Genomic DNA, 13765 nt, shown 5'->3' with positions numbered 1-13765 from the left:
CCGCACCATTAGTTTAGTATCTCATGCCTGCAAAATTTTAACACGTATTATTTACAGAAGAATGGAAAAACAAGTTGAAGCTGAGTTGGGAGAAGATCAATTTGGCTTCAGAAGAAATGTAGGAACACGTGAAGCTATCCTGACTTTACGTCTGATCTTAGAGGATCGAATCAAGAAGGACAAGCCCACGTACATGGCATTCGTAGATCTAGAAAAGGCATTCGATAATGTTGATTGGACCAAACTATTTATGATTCTGAAGATGATAGGGATCAGATACCGAGAACGAAGAATTATCTACAATCTGTATAAAAATCAGGCTGTAGTGATAAGAATCGAGGGCTTTGAAAAAGAAGCAGCAATCCAGAAAGGAGTGAGGCAAGGCTGCAGTTTGTACCCTCTCCTTTTCATTGTTTACATGGAACAGGCAGTAAAGAAAATCAAAGAGAAATTTGGAAAGGGAATCACAGTCCAAGGAGAGGAAATCAAAACCTTGAGATTTGCCGATGATATTGTTATTTTATCTGAGACTGCAGAAGATCTCGAGAAGTTGCTGAATGGTATGGATGAAGTCTTGGGTAAGGAGTACAAGATGAAAATAAATAAGTCCAAAACAAAAGTAATGGAGTGCAGTCGAACGAAGGCAGGTGATGCAGGAAATATTAGATTAGGAAATGAAGTCTTAAAGGAAGTAGATGAATATTGTTACTTATTAGTAAAATAACTAACGATGGCAGAAGTAAGGAGGGCATAAAATGCAGACTAGCACAAGCAAGGAAGAGCTTTCTTAAGAAAAGAAATTTGCTCACTTCAAACATTGATATCGGAATTAGAGAGATGTTTTTGAAGACTTTCGTGTGGAGCGTGGCATTGTATGGAAGTGAAACATGGACGATAACTGGATCAGAAAGAAAGAGAATAGAAGCTTTGGAAATGTGGTGTTACAGAAGAATGCTGAAGGTGAGATGGATAGATCGAATCACGAATGAAGAGATGCAGAATCGAATTGGTGAGAGGAGATCGATTTGGCTAAATTTGACGAGAAGAAGAGATAGAATGATAGGACACATCTTAAGACACCCAGGACTTGTTCAGTTGGTTTTTGAAGGAAGTGTAGGGGGTAAGAACGGTAGAGGTAGACCAAGATATGAATATGACAAGGAGATTAGAGCAGATATAGGATGCAGTAGTTACGTAGAAATGAAAAGGTTAGCACAGGATAGGGTGGCATGGAGAGCTGCATCAAACCAGTCTATGGACTGATGACTCAAACAACAACATCGCAGGTCATCTGGCTGGGTAGCAGTCACCTTGGCTACCTCAAGGTCCCTAGTGTCCGTAGTGTGAACAAATCATGTGTGATCGCGAATAGAGTCCTGGCTGACCGAGTGTGAAGAGTCTTGACGCCCAGCTTTATCTGCAAACCGCCAAACGTTTCTGTGAAGCAGTGTTGTATACTACAGAAGAGAATTAAATATTTCCACATTCTGTCTGTCTCCATAATCTCCAAAATGGAACCTACGGAGCTTGCTGGCCATAACAACCTCACTCTTTTAAACCTGAAAACGACAGGTTTAGGTGAGAAACCTTTACAACAGCACAATCCTCTAGCAACAGGAATTCTGAAGCATCTTAGGCGTGACAACGAACCGATAGTCTGACCTTCAACACCAAGCAGAGATCCGTTCTGTCGACATGGTATGGATTTACAACCAGAAGTCTCAGAAACGAACAGTGTTCGGAAAAAAAACGAAACAGCACTCTCCAAGAATTCCATGCAGGTGAAAACAACGAGACCGTCGCAGAATGGCGTTCACGAGACCCAACCGTATTCACATTCAAACGATCCCCGTCTTCGGGGAAATAAGACTATTTAGAGACGACATTGTCTGCCCGTTGTAGCACTCTGCAGAACCAATTCTATGTACGATGCTTTGCATAATCCCTATGCTAATTATATACACATTTATGACTTTAAATATAAATTGCATTCAAGCTGTAAATGAACTCCACCTGGGGCAGTTAATACGCGATCAAGATATAGACATTGCTATGCTGCTGGAAGTGGCAACAGAAGATCTCGTTACGACTTATTGTTACAAACAATTAGTTAACGTAAGTGTAAACAAACGTGGCACTGTAATATATATGAAAGATAATACTGAACACTCCGAACCGATTTTTCTTGAAAATTCCCGAGGAATTAGTTATTGTGTCGGTCATTTATTGTTTGCTAACGTCTATGCATCATCAAGGTCTCAGGGAAGATTTGCGCGTAAACAGTTCTAAAACACACACATTGTACATCTCGTCCATCTCCGGAATGTCAACCAGCTCAAGGTATTGCCAACCGTATTTTAATCATGTAATTGTCTCAGAAAGTTAACTCGAGTGACAGGTTTCAAAATTACTTTTTATGAAGTCCGGCCATGTAAATTCTATATCAGGTTTAAGATCTTAATTAATCTTAGGAAATAAAGAGTGAGAACCCTCTTGTATTCCCTTTCAACTTGGTCTCGACGTGACTATGATTTAGTAAATTTGAAATTTATCCTTTCCTTGTAATTTAAACTTTCTCTCCATATACTGTAGTCACCTCCGTAGTATAGGCTTAGCCTCTTTAACTCAGGGCCATCAGCACAAATAGGGTTTTAGGTATTTGTAAAGTGTATTGCAGAGGAGGGCAAGTGTTCGCCTCTTAACCTTTTTTATTTTCGGCCAGTAACTTTAAACCTTTTCTTTTTAACTAAGGTCACGTAGAATGGGTACTTATTAACTTACCCCTGTTAAAGTTAACTTCCGTTATTCATTTCCTTTTAAATGTAACTGTTGAGTAGATAAGACAGTGAATGCTGTTTGGTTTTGGTAAAATGTAGATAGTGCCTTTAAGAGGCCTGAACTAGAAAAATTTGGGTGGAGCAAAGACGCTCTTCCTACTATTGTAAATTCTTGGAGCTAAGTCTCCTTGGGGAGTTATTGAATGGAGCAGTGGTGCTCTTGTTAAAGTTGTAACTGGGGAACTTCAAGCTCATGTTGTAAAGTCATGTTGTCTGTTCTAGACGTTTCTCGAGCTCATGAGCTAAACTTTTGTATCTGACTATTTTTTATTGCTTAGCAAAGTGTAAAAACTGAAAAGAAAAAAACAGGGAAAGAAATGTATTCAGAATTTTGAAGTTTTAAATTATTTCTTAATATTTTCTATATCCACCCATTCATGTCCGCACCTCCTTTCACCTCTGCAATTCAAGGAATCTCCGGGACAAATGGTAGCAGAGCGTGGTTAAATGGTTCAGGATAAAGCCTCTTTTGACGGCTATTCATGGAATTTGAAACCGAACTCAAAAATGTTTTCTATTTCTGGAATTTTCTAAATTTTGCCAGTTTTTCATTCACTATGTGTGGTCCTATGGAAGTCCTTAATTTATAAACTTTTAATTAGGAAGGTAAAGTCTGGTGGCACGGTTGCTATAGATACTCCTAAACATAAGGAATCTTTATGGCTTCACATGTGTATTCCGGTATTTGAGGAGAAGGATATTGATGAGGCTCTGTCCACCATCACCGACAATACCACTGAGCTAGCGTCTGTTTTAAGTTTTTTTGAAGTAGGTGAACCTTCCACAAATTAGCTCATACATGTTCAAGATTGACCGTTCCATTTCTACAATAGGGTTAAGGACCTATTGTCTCCAAAACTGAAGGACGAGAATGCTAGGGAAGCTAATAACCTAGTTGAACACCTTACCGATATGCCAAACACGGTTAATCAATTGTTGTCGGGAGATGCCAGCGCTAAGAGCGACTATATTCAAACAGTAAACTTAAAAATGGAAGAGGAACGTAGAAAAACTGCTGAGAATAGGAAATATGCTGTTCTATAAAGAACTTCTGCCCCATCTGAACAAGTATCTGATCATTTACAACAACTTCCACCTTTCTTTATCAATAACTCAGCTTTTCAATCCCCTCAACCTCCAATGTCGCCCCTTATTATTTCACTAGGTTTGAGCAGCTTGACCCACCCCTTAGCCATGTTGCATAAGGGCATCTCAAAATTTTCGGTTAATTCAACTAACGATGTGATTTCCTTTCTAAGGATCCAGGATCATGCTTTGGTGTTTGCTCTGTCTCATTCTCAAGTTCCCAAATTGTTTACCCATACTCTGAAGGCGTCCTCTCAGATAAAATTGGGAAGGCAATGGCTCACAGATGTTCTATAGAAGACTTCCATGCCCATCTCTCTGCCAATTTCATTCCAGCTAGAGCAATGTCATCCTTAATACAAAAGTTCTATTTCCAGGTCGAAAGTTTGGGCGAGAATTTGGCTGACTTCATCCAAGACATAAGGTTTTATACGAGGGTGTTCGCCCTCCATTACTCGGAAGGTCAAATGGTAGAAACCATCGTCGAAGGGATATCTTCATCCTACAGGTCGTACAGGTCATATTTATGTTTCGCTTCTCGACCTCAAACCTTCTCTGAACTACAGGCTATCGCAGTGTCAGCAGAGGGAATCAGGTAAGCTGACACCTTACCAGTCAATAGGGAGCCTCCTCCGTCCACTAACAGTTCTCGGCCACCACCTCGCCGAACCTTCCATCCACGCAAGTGTTATGCGTGCGGATCAGCAGAACATCATTGAAATAAGTGTCCCCTTGTAAACCCTAGGGGAACTAGGAATGTAGCAGGGCTATCCCAGGGATGTTTCAAGTGCGGGTCGTTCTCAAATCTTGCAGAAAATTGTATGTCACCTAACAGCACACCCCCCTGTTGTACTTCTGGTGCTGCCACAATCTTAGGCGATAGGAAGTAACTAGCGTGTTCGGCTGAGTCACCAAGTTCAGCTTCACGGGGCTCAGCCCGAGTTAAGTCGGACACCGAACTGAGAAAGAAACCCTCTCAAATTTATATTTTGAAGGCCCAAGGGAATACCTTAAAACCGCATCTGAGAATTTGTGCCCTTTTTCAATATTGAGATAAATGATGAACCCGTCACTGCTCTATTAGACTCTGGAAGTGTGAGCTCTATTATTTCTGAGAAATGGTATTCTAAATTGGAAGTTTGTTGCAAATTTCCTGGTTATTGTTTCTCTTTCGTCAAATGTATTTCGGCAAATCCTTCACCCTTAGAAATTTTAGGCTTCATTTTTGTTAAAGTTCGAATTTCTAAATTTACTTGGAAAGTGAAGTTGTTCGTGGCCAAAACGTTGTCTTGCCCTGTAATATTCGGGGCCAATTTCAAGTCGCATTCTGGTCTTCTTCTCGACCTTCAGAGCAAGTCTTGCACATTCACATTTAATAGTAACTTAAATATTCCTCCTTTAAAATGTAATTCTGCGTCGTCATCTATTTTGCCTGCCCGGAGTGAGATGTCGTTAGACCTTAGACATCAACCTGAACACCAGTCTGAGAGTATTCGAAGGTTATGTCAGTCTTTTCCAGATGTAATTTTGGAAATCCTTGGGGTTACTGACAAAATTGAAAAAAAAAATGAGGTAGCGGATTCGATCCCGGTAAGGTTCTCTCCATATACGCTATCTCCACTTAAGGTAAAGGCCCTTAAGGACATTATAGATCAAATGTTAAAGGATGGCATTATTCGACTCCCGCAAGTGGTTTCAGGCTTGTCTTTGATTACAGGGCTTTAAACCGTCAGGTCATATTACAATCAGTCCTGATCTTCACTCATGGTTTTCATGGTTTCGTAAGACTAAATTTTTCACCTTCCTAAATCTTAACCAAGCGTATAATCAGATTCCTCTGGCGGAAGAATCAAGATCTATGACGGCTTTCGCTACAGATTGGAACATGTACGAATACAACCGCGTGTCTTTCGGGCTCCCCACGGACGCGGCTGTACTTACTAGACTACTGTATAGGGCCTTCTCCGACATCAAGTTCGAATATCTTTACCATTACCTTGACGATGTCGTGGTGTTTTCTGAAACCTTTGAAGAACACTTCGATCATCTTAAGGAAGTCCTAAATTGCTTTCGTAAGGTTGGGTTGACTGTAAAGTTATCTAAGGTAGCTTTTGCTAAGCATTCTATGTCTTTCTTATGGTATATCCTGTCGCAGGATGGAGGGTCAAAAGACCATTCTAAAACGCAGGCTATTCGTGACTTCAAGCCTCCTAAAGGTGTTAAAGGAATCGCTAGATTCATTGCTATGGTGAATTTCTTCAGGAAATTTATTCCCAACTTCGCTAATAGGGCGGCGCCCCTAAACCTACTTCGTAGGAAAAGTGTCAAGTTCGAATGGGGGTCATCGCAGCAAGCTGCGTTCGAAGACCTTAAGTTAGCTATTTGCAACGCCCCAGTCTTAGCTAAACCAGATTTCTGTAAGAAATTCATCGTTCAAACCGACGCCTCATCATCTGCAGTTGCTGCGGTCCTTCTTCAAGAGACCGAATTTGGGAAGCGGCCTATCGCCTATTTGTCTAGAACCTTACCGTCTCAAGAAGCCAAGTTCTCCATCCATGAATTATAAGGACTCTTAGTCTTGTTTGCCTTGGAGAAAATCCGCATCTATCCGGAACATGTTAAATTCGAGTTAGAAACTGACAATTAGGCTCTAAGTTGGGTTTTAGCTAGGCCCCGTCGTACAGGACGTATCGCCTGTTGGGCTGTCCGTTCTTCGGCTTTTCAATTTGACGTGCGACACATTAGGGGAACAGAGAATGTGATCGCAGATGGTTAAGCTGCATGTTTTTGGTGAAGTTGAGTCCATTGAGCAGGAAGAGGGTTCGTCTCCTTCTATTTCCCTACCTTCTTGTGCTGGTGCGATTTTGACAGATGCCCCTATGTTATTCCGTGATATCGAGAAATATCTACGGGAAGATCCAGTGCTAGCCCCTCTTATGGAAACCCTTTCTCCTGGGGAACCTGTTGTCCTTTATGTTCTCAGTAATGGGGTACTGTGTTGCCCCTCGAGGTATGATCAGAAAATGAAAGTTGTAGTTCCAGCTGTTCTTGTGCCAATGAATTTCAAATATTGCGATGGGCTCCCATTATGCGGACATTTAGGCACCTTAAAACTATAGAAAATATCAGAGAAACGTTCATCTGGAATAGTATGGATGGCGAAATCATGGAAATGGTTAAAGCCTGTAAATCTTGCTTTCTTAGTAAGCTCACCTTGTTCACTAAACTAGGGCTATTGTCATCTCATCAATCATCTCGTCCTATGGAGCGATTGTATATAGATTACGTCGGACCCTTCCCTCAATCTAAGGGTAACGGGAATAAGTTCATCCTCGTGTGTGTATATGGTTCTACCTGGTTGTCATGGCTATTTTCGACTAAGCTGGCTGCCGGTCAGTCTACAATTTCTTGCCTTGATGCAATTTTTGCTTCATTTTGTCCCTTTCAACATGTAGTCTCCGATATTGCCAAGGCATTCACCTCTAATTTATTTCGCAAATTTTGTTTTGACTTATCCATTTCACATGTCACAACATCTGCGTATTACCCACAACTATCTGTTGCTGAGCGGGTTTACTGTAATCTTCGATCTGCTTTGATAGCTTTCCATCATGAAGAGCATTCTAGGTGGGATACTTCTCTGCATTGGTTATCTTTTGGGTTAAACTCAGATGTTTACGGGTCACACAAGTTTTCACCGGCATCTCTCATGTTCAAATTTGTTCCCAATACTCAGTTGTCTAATCTGTTGTCCATCAACGAGATATTTCCAGAGACAATAGATCCCGATAATATCCGGGACCTGTGGAAGAAGGCCATAAGTAACCCTAAGGCTTCTCATCAGAAAGTTAGACATGATCGTGGACGAAGACCCACCAATTTAAAGGTGGGAGATCAAGTCATGGTGGAAAATTTAATTCCTGCAGGCAAGCTTGCCCCCAGATTTCATGGAACGTACATTATTTTGGATTTATTAACGTCATCACCCTTTTGGTGAGCAATCCAGCCACCGAAGGAATTTTTAGGGTTTACTTGTCACAAGTAAAGCCTGTATGGAATATCGGTTTGTGGGTCACCAAGTCATGGCATTGCATATGTAATTATACTACTTTAACAGCTCAGATTCTTAAACTTTCATATATAATTTGAACGTTGAGGCCTTCTGCCCTGTTAATATACATCTATGGTATTCCTTGTTTATGTAGCAACCTTTGTACAAACCTTCCCCTCTAGAAAGATTTTGCTTTTTCTTCTGTTTCCCGTCTGCCATTACCTTGCCTTCTCCTCCAAAACCGAGCCTGCATTCCACACACTCATCCTCGATGCCGCTCGCCTTATCTGCACCACCAACACAAAATATAAAACAAACTCTCTCCATGAAAACAGTCACTGTCGCCCAGAAAATTATTGTTTCAGTGACTTTACTATCACCTGAGGCCGGGTCACAACTGGCGAGTGAAGCTGGCAAGGGGTAAGGTCTCCCCCGCTCTGGTCAAGTCTCCTTCACGTCGGCAAACCTGAGCACCATCATTAGAGGCAAGGGCTGAGGTGCGGTTCTACAACCACCCACTTCATCGTTGGGCCACTTCATCGTGGTGACCATCATCATGGCTACCCCTCTCAAGGTAGTGGGAGAGATGTATCTGAGGGTACTTGAGGGGTTCGGGGGACACCACCCTGGCATCGGCAGTGGCGGCCGCTCAGGCCGTCAACCTTGGACAGTACTTACTGGACTTCAACACGATTATAATCACTTCAAGAATTATTTGCGGCGTAATAACTTACAAATGAAATCTCCATCAAGAAATTTTCTGACTTCAATCTTCAAAATCATAATTTTCTAAAAAAAAATTGAAACTGTGTCATCCCTGGAAGGACTTTAGAGGGTGGAGGTCTGTACCGGAGGTACACCCGCTCCTTGCATTAAAATTAAGCGCCTTTTCGAAGGACATCTATAACTTAAAGAAAACTCATTTCTGAAGAAGTTTGAACATCCATCGACAGATGTTCTACTTCAACTTATATACGTCCTCTGATGAGGGGATGGATGATTAAACTTCAAGATAAATTTTATAAAAATAGATTTCCTAAACTGTGTTGTTTTAGATTGTTTTTGGTGTTCTAAGGTTATCAGCACTTTTATCTTTCCCCGCCAGCTTAAAATTGGAACCAATAGAAAATTTTGTACATTTATTTAAGTAAACAATCAGGTTTAAAAAAATATATATATGATTGTCCATTGGAAATTGTGGATGTGTCCGAACTTCGGCCCAGAGAACCTGGAACCTTCCTCTCGGCTATAAATGCTGGGATCGTTTGAGTCATGTTGTCTTTCGATCGCTCCAGTACAGCAGTAGAGTTTGTTAGTAGAGGAGGCACGGGAGGGCTTGCATGTCTATCTCCGGAAGGTCCACCAGCTCAAGGTAATGCTAGCCGTATTTTAACCGTGTCTTAGGAATTTAACTCGAGAGGAAGGTTTCAAAATTTTTTAAAAATGTAATTCGGTCATGTAAATTCTACATCTGGTTTAAGATTTTTAATTAATCTCAGGGAATAAAGAGTGGGAACCCTCTTGTATTCCCCTTCAAATTGGTCTTGAGGTGACCATGATTTAGTAAAACGTAAATTTATCTTTTCCTTGTAATTTAAACTTTCTCTCCATCTAGTCACCTCCGTACTATAGGCTTAGCCTATGTAGCTTAGGGCCATAAGCCCAAGTAGTGTTGTTGGTATTAATTTGTCAAGTGTATTTCAGAGGAGCGCAAGTGTTCACCTTCTAACATTTTGATTTTCGGCCAGTAACTGTAACCTTTTCTTTTGAACTAAGGCCACGTAGAATGGGTACTTATTACACCTGTTAAAGTCAACTTCCATTATTCATTTCCTTTTAAATGTAACTGTTGAGCAGATAAGACAGTGAATACTGTTTGGTTTTGGTAACATGTATATTGTGCCTTTAAAAGGCCTGAAATTGTGAAATTTAGAGAATAGTCTCCTAGAGGGTAATTGGGTGGAGCAAAGACGCTCTTCCTACTACTGGAAATTTTTGGGTTGTAACTTTAGAGCTTCAAGCTCTTGTTGTTAAGTCATGTTGTCTGTTCTAGACTTGTCTCGGACCCGTGAGCTAAACTTTAGTACCTGACTATTTGTTATTGCTTAGCAATGGGTAAAAACTGACAAGAAAAAAAAACCAGGAAAGAAATATATTCAGAATTTTAAAGTTTTAAATTATTATTTAATATTTTCTGTATCCACCCATTCATTCCCGCACCTTCTTTCACCTCTGCGTTCCACAGAATCCCCGTGATAATAATAATAATAATAATAATAATAATAATAATAATAATAATAATAATAATAATAATAATAATAATAATAATAATAATAATAATAATAATAATATTTTACTTTAGTTCTCTTATAATAACAACCTTTCTCTATAGATTTACTTTAAATTACAAAAGGGGTAATTGATTTAGTGGTTTAGTAGAAGTATTTAGTAATCTTGTCATACTTGAGTTCACTGTAAGTACATTTTTAGAATTTAACCATATTCTCAAAATGATGTACAGGCCTACTCTTAATTGTAATTTCTAATGATTTTAGTTGTATGTCAGCTCACTTCATTTTTTTAACACCAAACATTACATTTCCTTATTTTCTTTTCTTTGTACTTTAACCTCAAACTACATCTGAAATTTTACTTCTAAAATTAAAAATAAGTCTTGTGTAAAGTATTTGAATTGCTTTATTCACCGCACATTACCCTAGTAAAGCTGCTCTCGCTATAATCCCCTATCGTTACGCGGGGGGTTTTGAATTGTGCAAAGTTTACCAGATTTCCGTGGTTTATACGTAACATTTAGACCAGCTGATCACCCGTGCGATATTTCACACCACTCATCACAGGGACTAGCTACATAAGTATCGCTCTTACTTCAGTCAGTTTCGTATTATTAAATCCGAATGAGAAATTCAGACAGATCGACGAAATGAATTTTACTTCTGGGCCATACTAGAAGACGCAGTGTGCTGCGAACTCTATATCTTGGCATATATAGATTAAGAAATAATAATAATAATAATAATAATAATAATAATAATAATAATAATAATAATAATAATAATAATAATAATAATAATAATAATAATCAACTGCGTCCTGGAGAAAATGCAAGTATTTGTAATGAAGCACTTAAAAAGACACACGTTATCACCAATAACACTGGGAATAAAGAAAAGAGGTGTTAAAATAAACTGATTAGCATTTGCAGGTGATTTGCCCATACTTTGAGAAAACCCGAGAAATGCAGCAATACATGTCAATCTCTTGGAAGAAATAGCCAACAGAACAGAACATGTTACTGTACAAAAAAAAAAATTATGACAAATATAAGAAAAGCTACAGAATTTCTAATAACATAAATAGGTTAAATAAGGAAGGTAAAGAAATTCAGATATTTGGGAGAAACAATTTAAGAAAATGGTTTGGAAAGGTCCGCTGTAGAAGAAAGGATACAAAAGATGGAAAGAGCATACGGTATAAGTAGGAATATCTAAACAACATTTTTTATCTAAAATCCTCAACATACAACACTACAAGACAGTAGTCAAACTGGAATGCCTATATGTGAGTGAATGTCTAGTACTGAATAACAAGATGACTAAATTACTGTAGAAGTACTGGAAAGAAAAATTATACGGAAGATACTCGGTCCGCTAAGAACTACAGAAATCTGGAAGTCAAGAAGTAATGATGAAATATAGCGGAACATAGAAAACATAACAGAAAGAATGAGGAAAGTTTGGTTGATATTTTCTCGATATTTATTTAGAATGGATGACAACAGGTTAATCAAACAGATCTTCAAATTTTTTGGAACAAGAAGTCAACAAACAACTTGGATTCATGAAGTGAAGAAAGATTTGGAAAGAAACAATAAAAGAGAAGCAGCAACAGAGAGCGAGATTTTTAGAAATAAGGGGTTGAAAGTGGGCGGTTGCCAAGGTCGAGAGAGGAGGAAGTAAGGTAAGTGAGTATTCTGCCGAAGGCAGGCCCGAACCTCCGCAGAGGTATGCCTGTGCCGAAGTTTACGTACGGTACGGTGGCCAGTTCCTTTCCGCTCCTCCATTCCCTTACCCCCACCAACAGCGCGTGGCAACCCATCCAAATCATGACCACGCCCAATGTTGCTTAATTTCGGAGACCTCGCGGGATCCGGTGTTTCAACACGGCTACGGCCGTTGGCGGAAAGAAAGAAGAGAAGCTCAAAATGGACCGAGGAGAGGAAAAGGAGACATAGTGAACAGATGAAGGAATTTTGGAGGAAGAAGATGGAACAACAAAGGATGAAGCATTGTAATTGTCACGTGGTCCCTAGAAGACCCTAACGGAGAAAGAAATAAAAAATAATAACAATGTTAATAATAATCAATGTTAGTAGTAAAAGTAGGGGCGGGATAAGTACCACATTATGTATACGTTCGTTACATTCCAATTTGGAATCTTCTGTTTAGATGGCAGTGAATGCAGTGTAATGTACTTTGATCCCGTATCAGAAAAGATTTTCTCGGTAACACAACACTTCGTATCCCCGGTGGTAGGGGTAGAAGTGTGTAATAATTTATGACCCAATAGAGAAAGATCATCTTCTGAATGAGACATGGCCATCCGTAAGATAATACAATGACCACTAGACATTATTCTTGGCAAAGGCAGTTGATAACATTTTTCAAGAAACACTCGATATAGAGAAAGTTCAATATTATATGGTTTGAAGCCCCGTTGGCAAGTCCATGCTTTTCGAACCAGCTCCTGGTAATAAAGCGACCATTTGGGACATGGATTTTATCTCCCATTCCCCTGTCCCCTCTAGCTGGAGCTTCCCTTCCTCCCCCACCACTCAAATCTCTGTGCAACAGGCGTCGTTACTGGCTTGGTGACGCCAGCGTGGCGGGAGGGTGGGGTTATTGGGGATGGGGTTGCGAAATGGGTTCGCTTCTACACCGTCAAAACAGCTGACATACAGCCCCAGATTTCAGATGATCACGGCTGTAGTCCGACGGCATAATACGTCAAGATAATTACAACAGATTGCAGGTTGTGGTTTGTTCTGAAAAGCAATTGATGCATGACGGTTGTAAAAGGTTAATGCGGTGTAATATTTAGCAAAAACGAAGCACAAAGTACTTTGCGTTTGGACCCTGCAGTGTCATAAAAGATCTGTGTTTTAATCTGATGTTACTGTAGCTTAGTGACCGGGACTTGCTACATCTTGATCATCAATATCATCCACTAATTTGTGATCAAATACTGGCCGATAACTCACCTTATAAATGTCTTTGGAAATATATATAAATAATTATTCGTGTTTTCAAATACGATTCTAGAGTGATTTCAGAAACAATTGTGGATTATGATACACAGATTTGCTGAATCTTGCGACTGAGCGGCTTGTCTTTGGCTAATTAATCCTTTTGTGATACGCATTAAATAAACCCCACGGCGTAATAGCCCTGATGGGCCTTGGTCTACCATAATACGCATTAAGCGTCCGCTAAACAGTTCAATAATTATAAAAGGAGCGATGAAAATGCATCTCTCGTTCGGTGTAAAATAATGTTAAGCTTCATATTTCCGGCCAAAGTAATTTTCAACATATATTGAAAACATTGGTGTGTCAATGGTTTTGTACCGATTAGTGTCTTTGACTGTTGATCGACTATTATCGGCACACATTATCTTGGTACAGTTGTGTACGGTCTGAGGAGTAAGGAGGGAGCTGTCCCGGTTCCGATAGTGCTGCCAACTGAATGAAAATGAAATCTGAATTGAATCGAGA

The sequence above is a fragment of the Anabrus simplex genome, chromosome 2 (genome assembly GCF_040414725.1).
Source record: "Anabrus simplex isolate iqAnaSimp1 chromosome 2, ASM4041472v1, whole genome shotgun sequence".
NCBI lineage: Eukaryota > Metazoa > Arthropoda > Insecta > Orthoptera > Tettigoniidae > Anabrus > Anabrus simplex.
Note: the sequence above shows the minus strand (reverse complement) of the source record.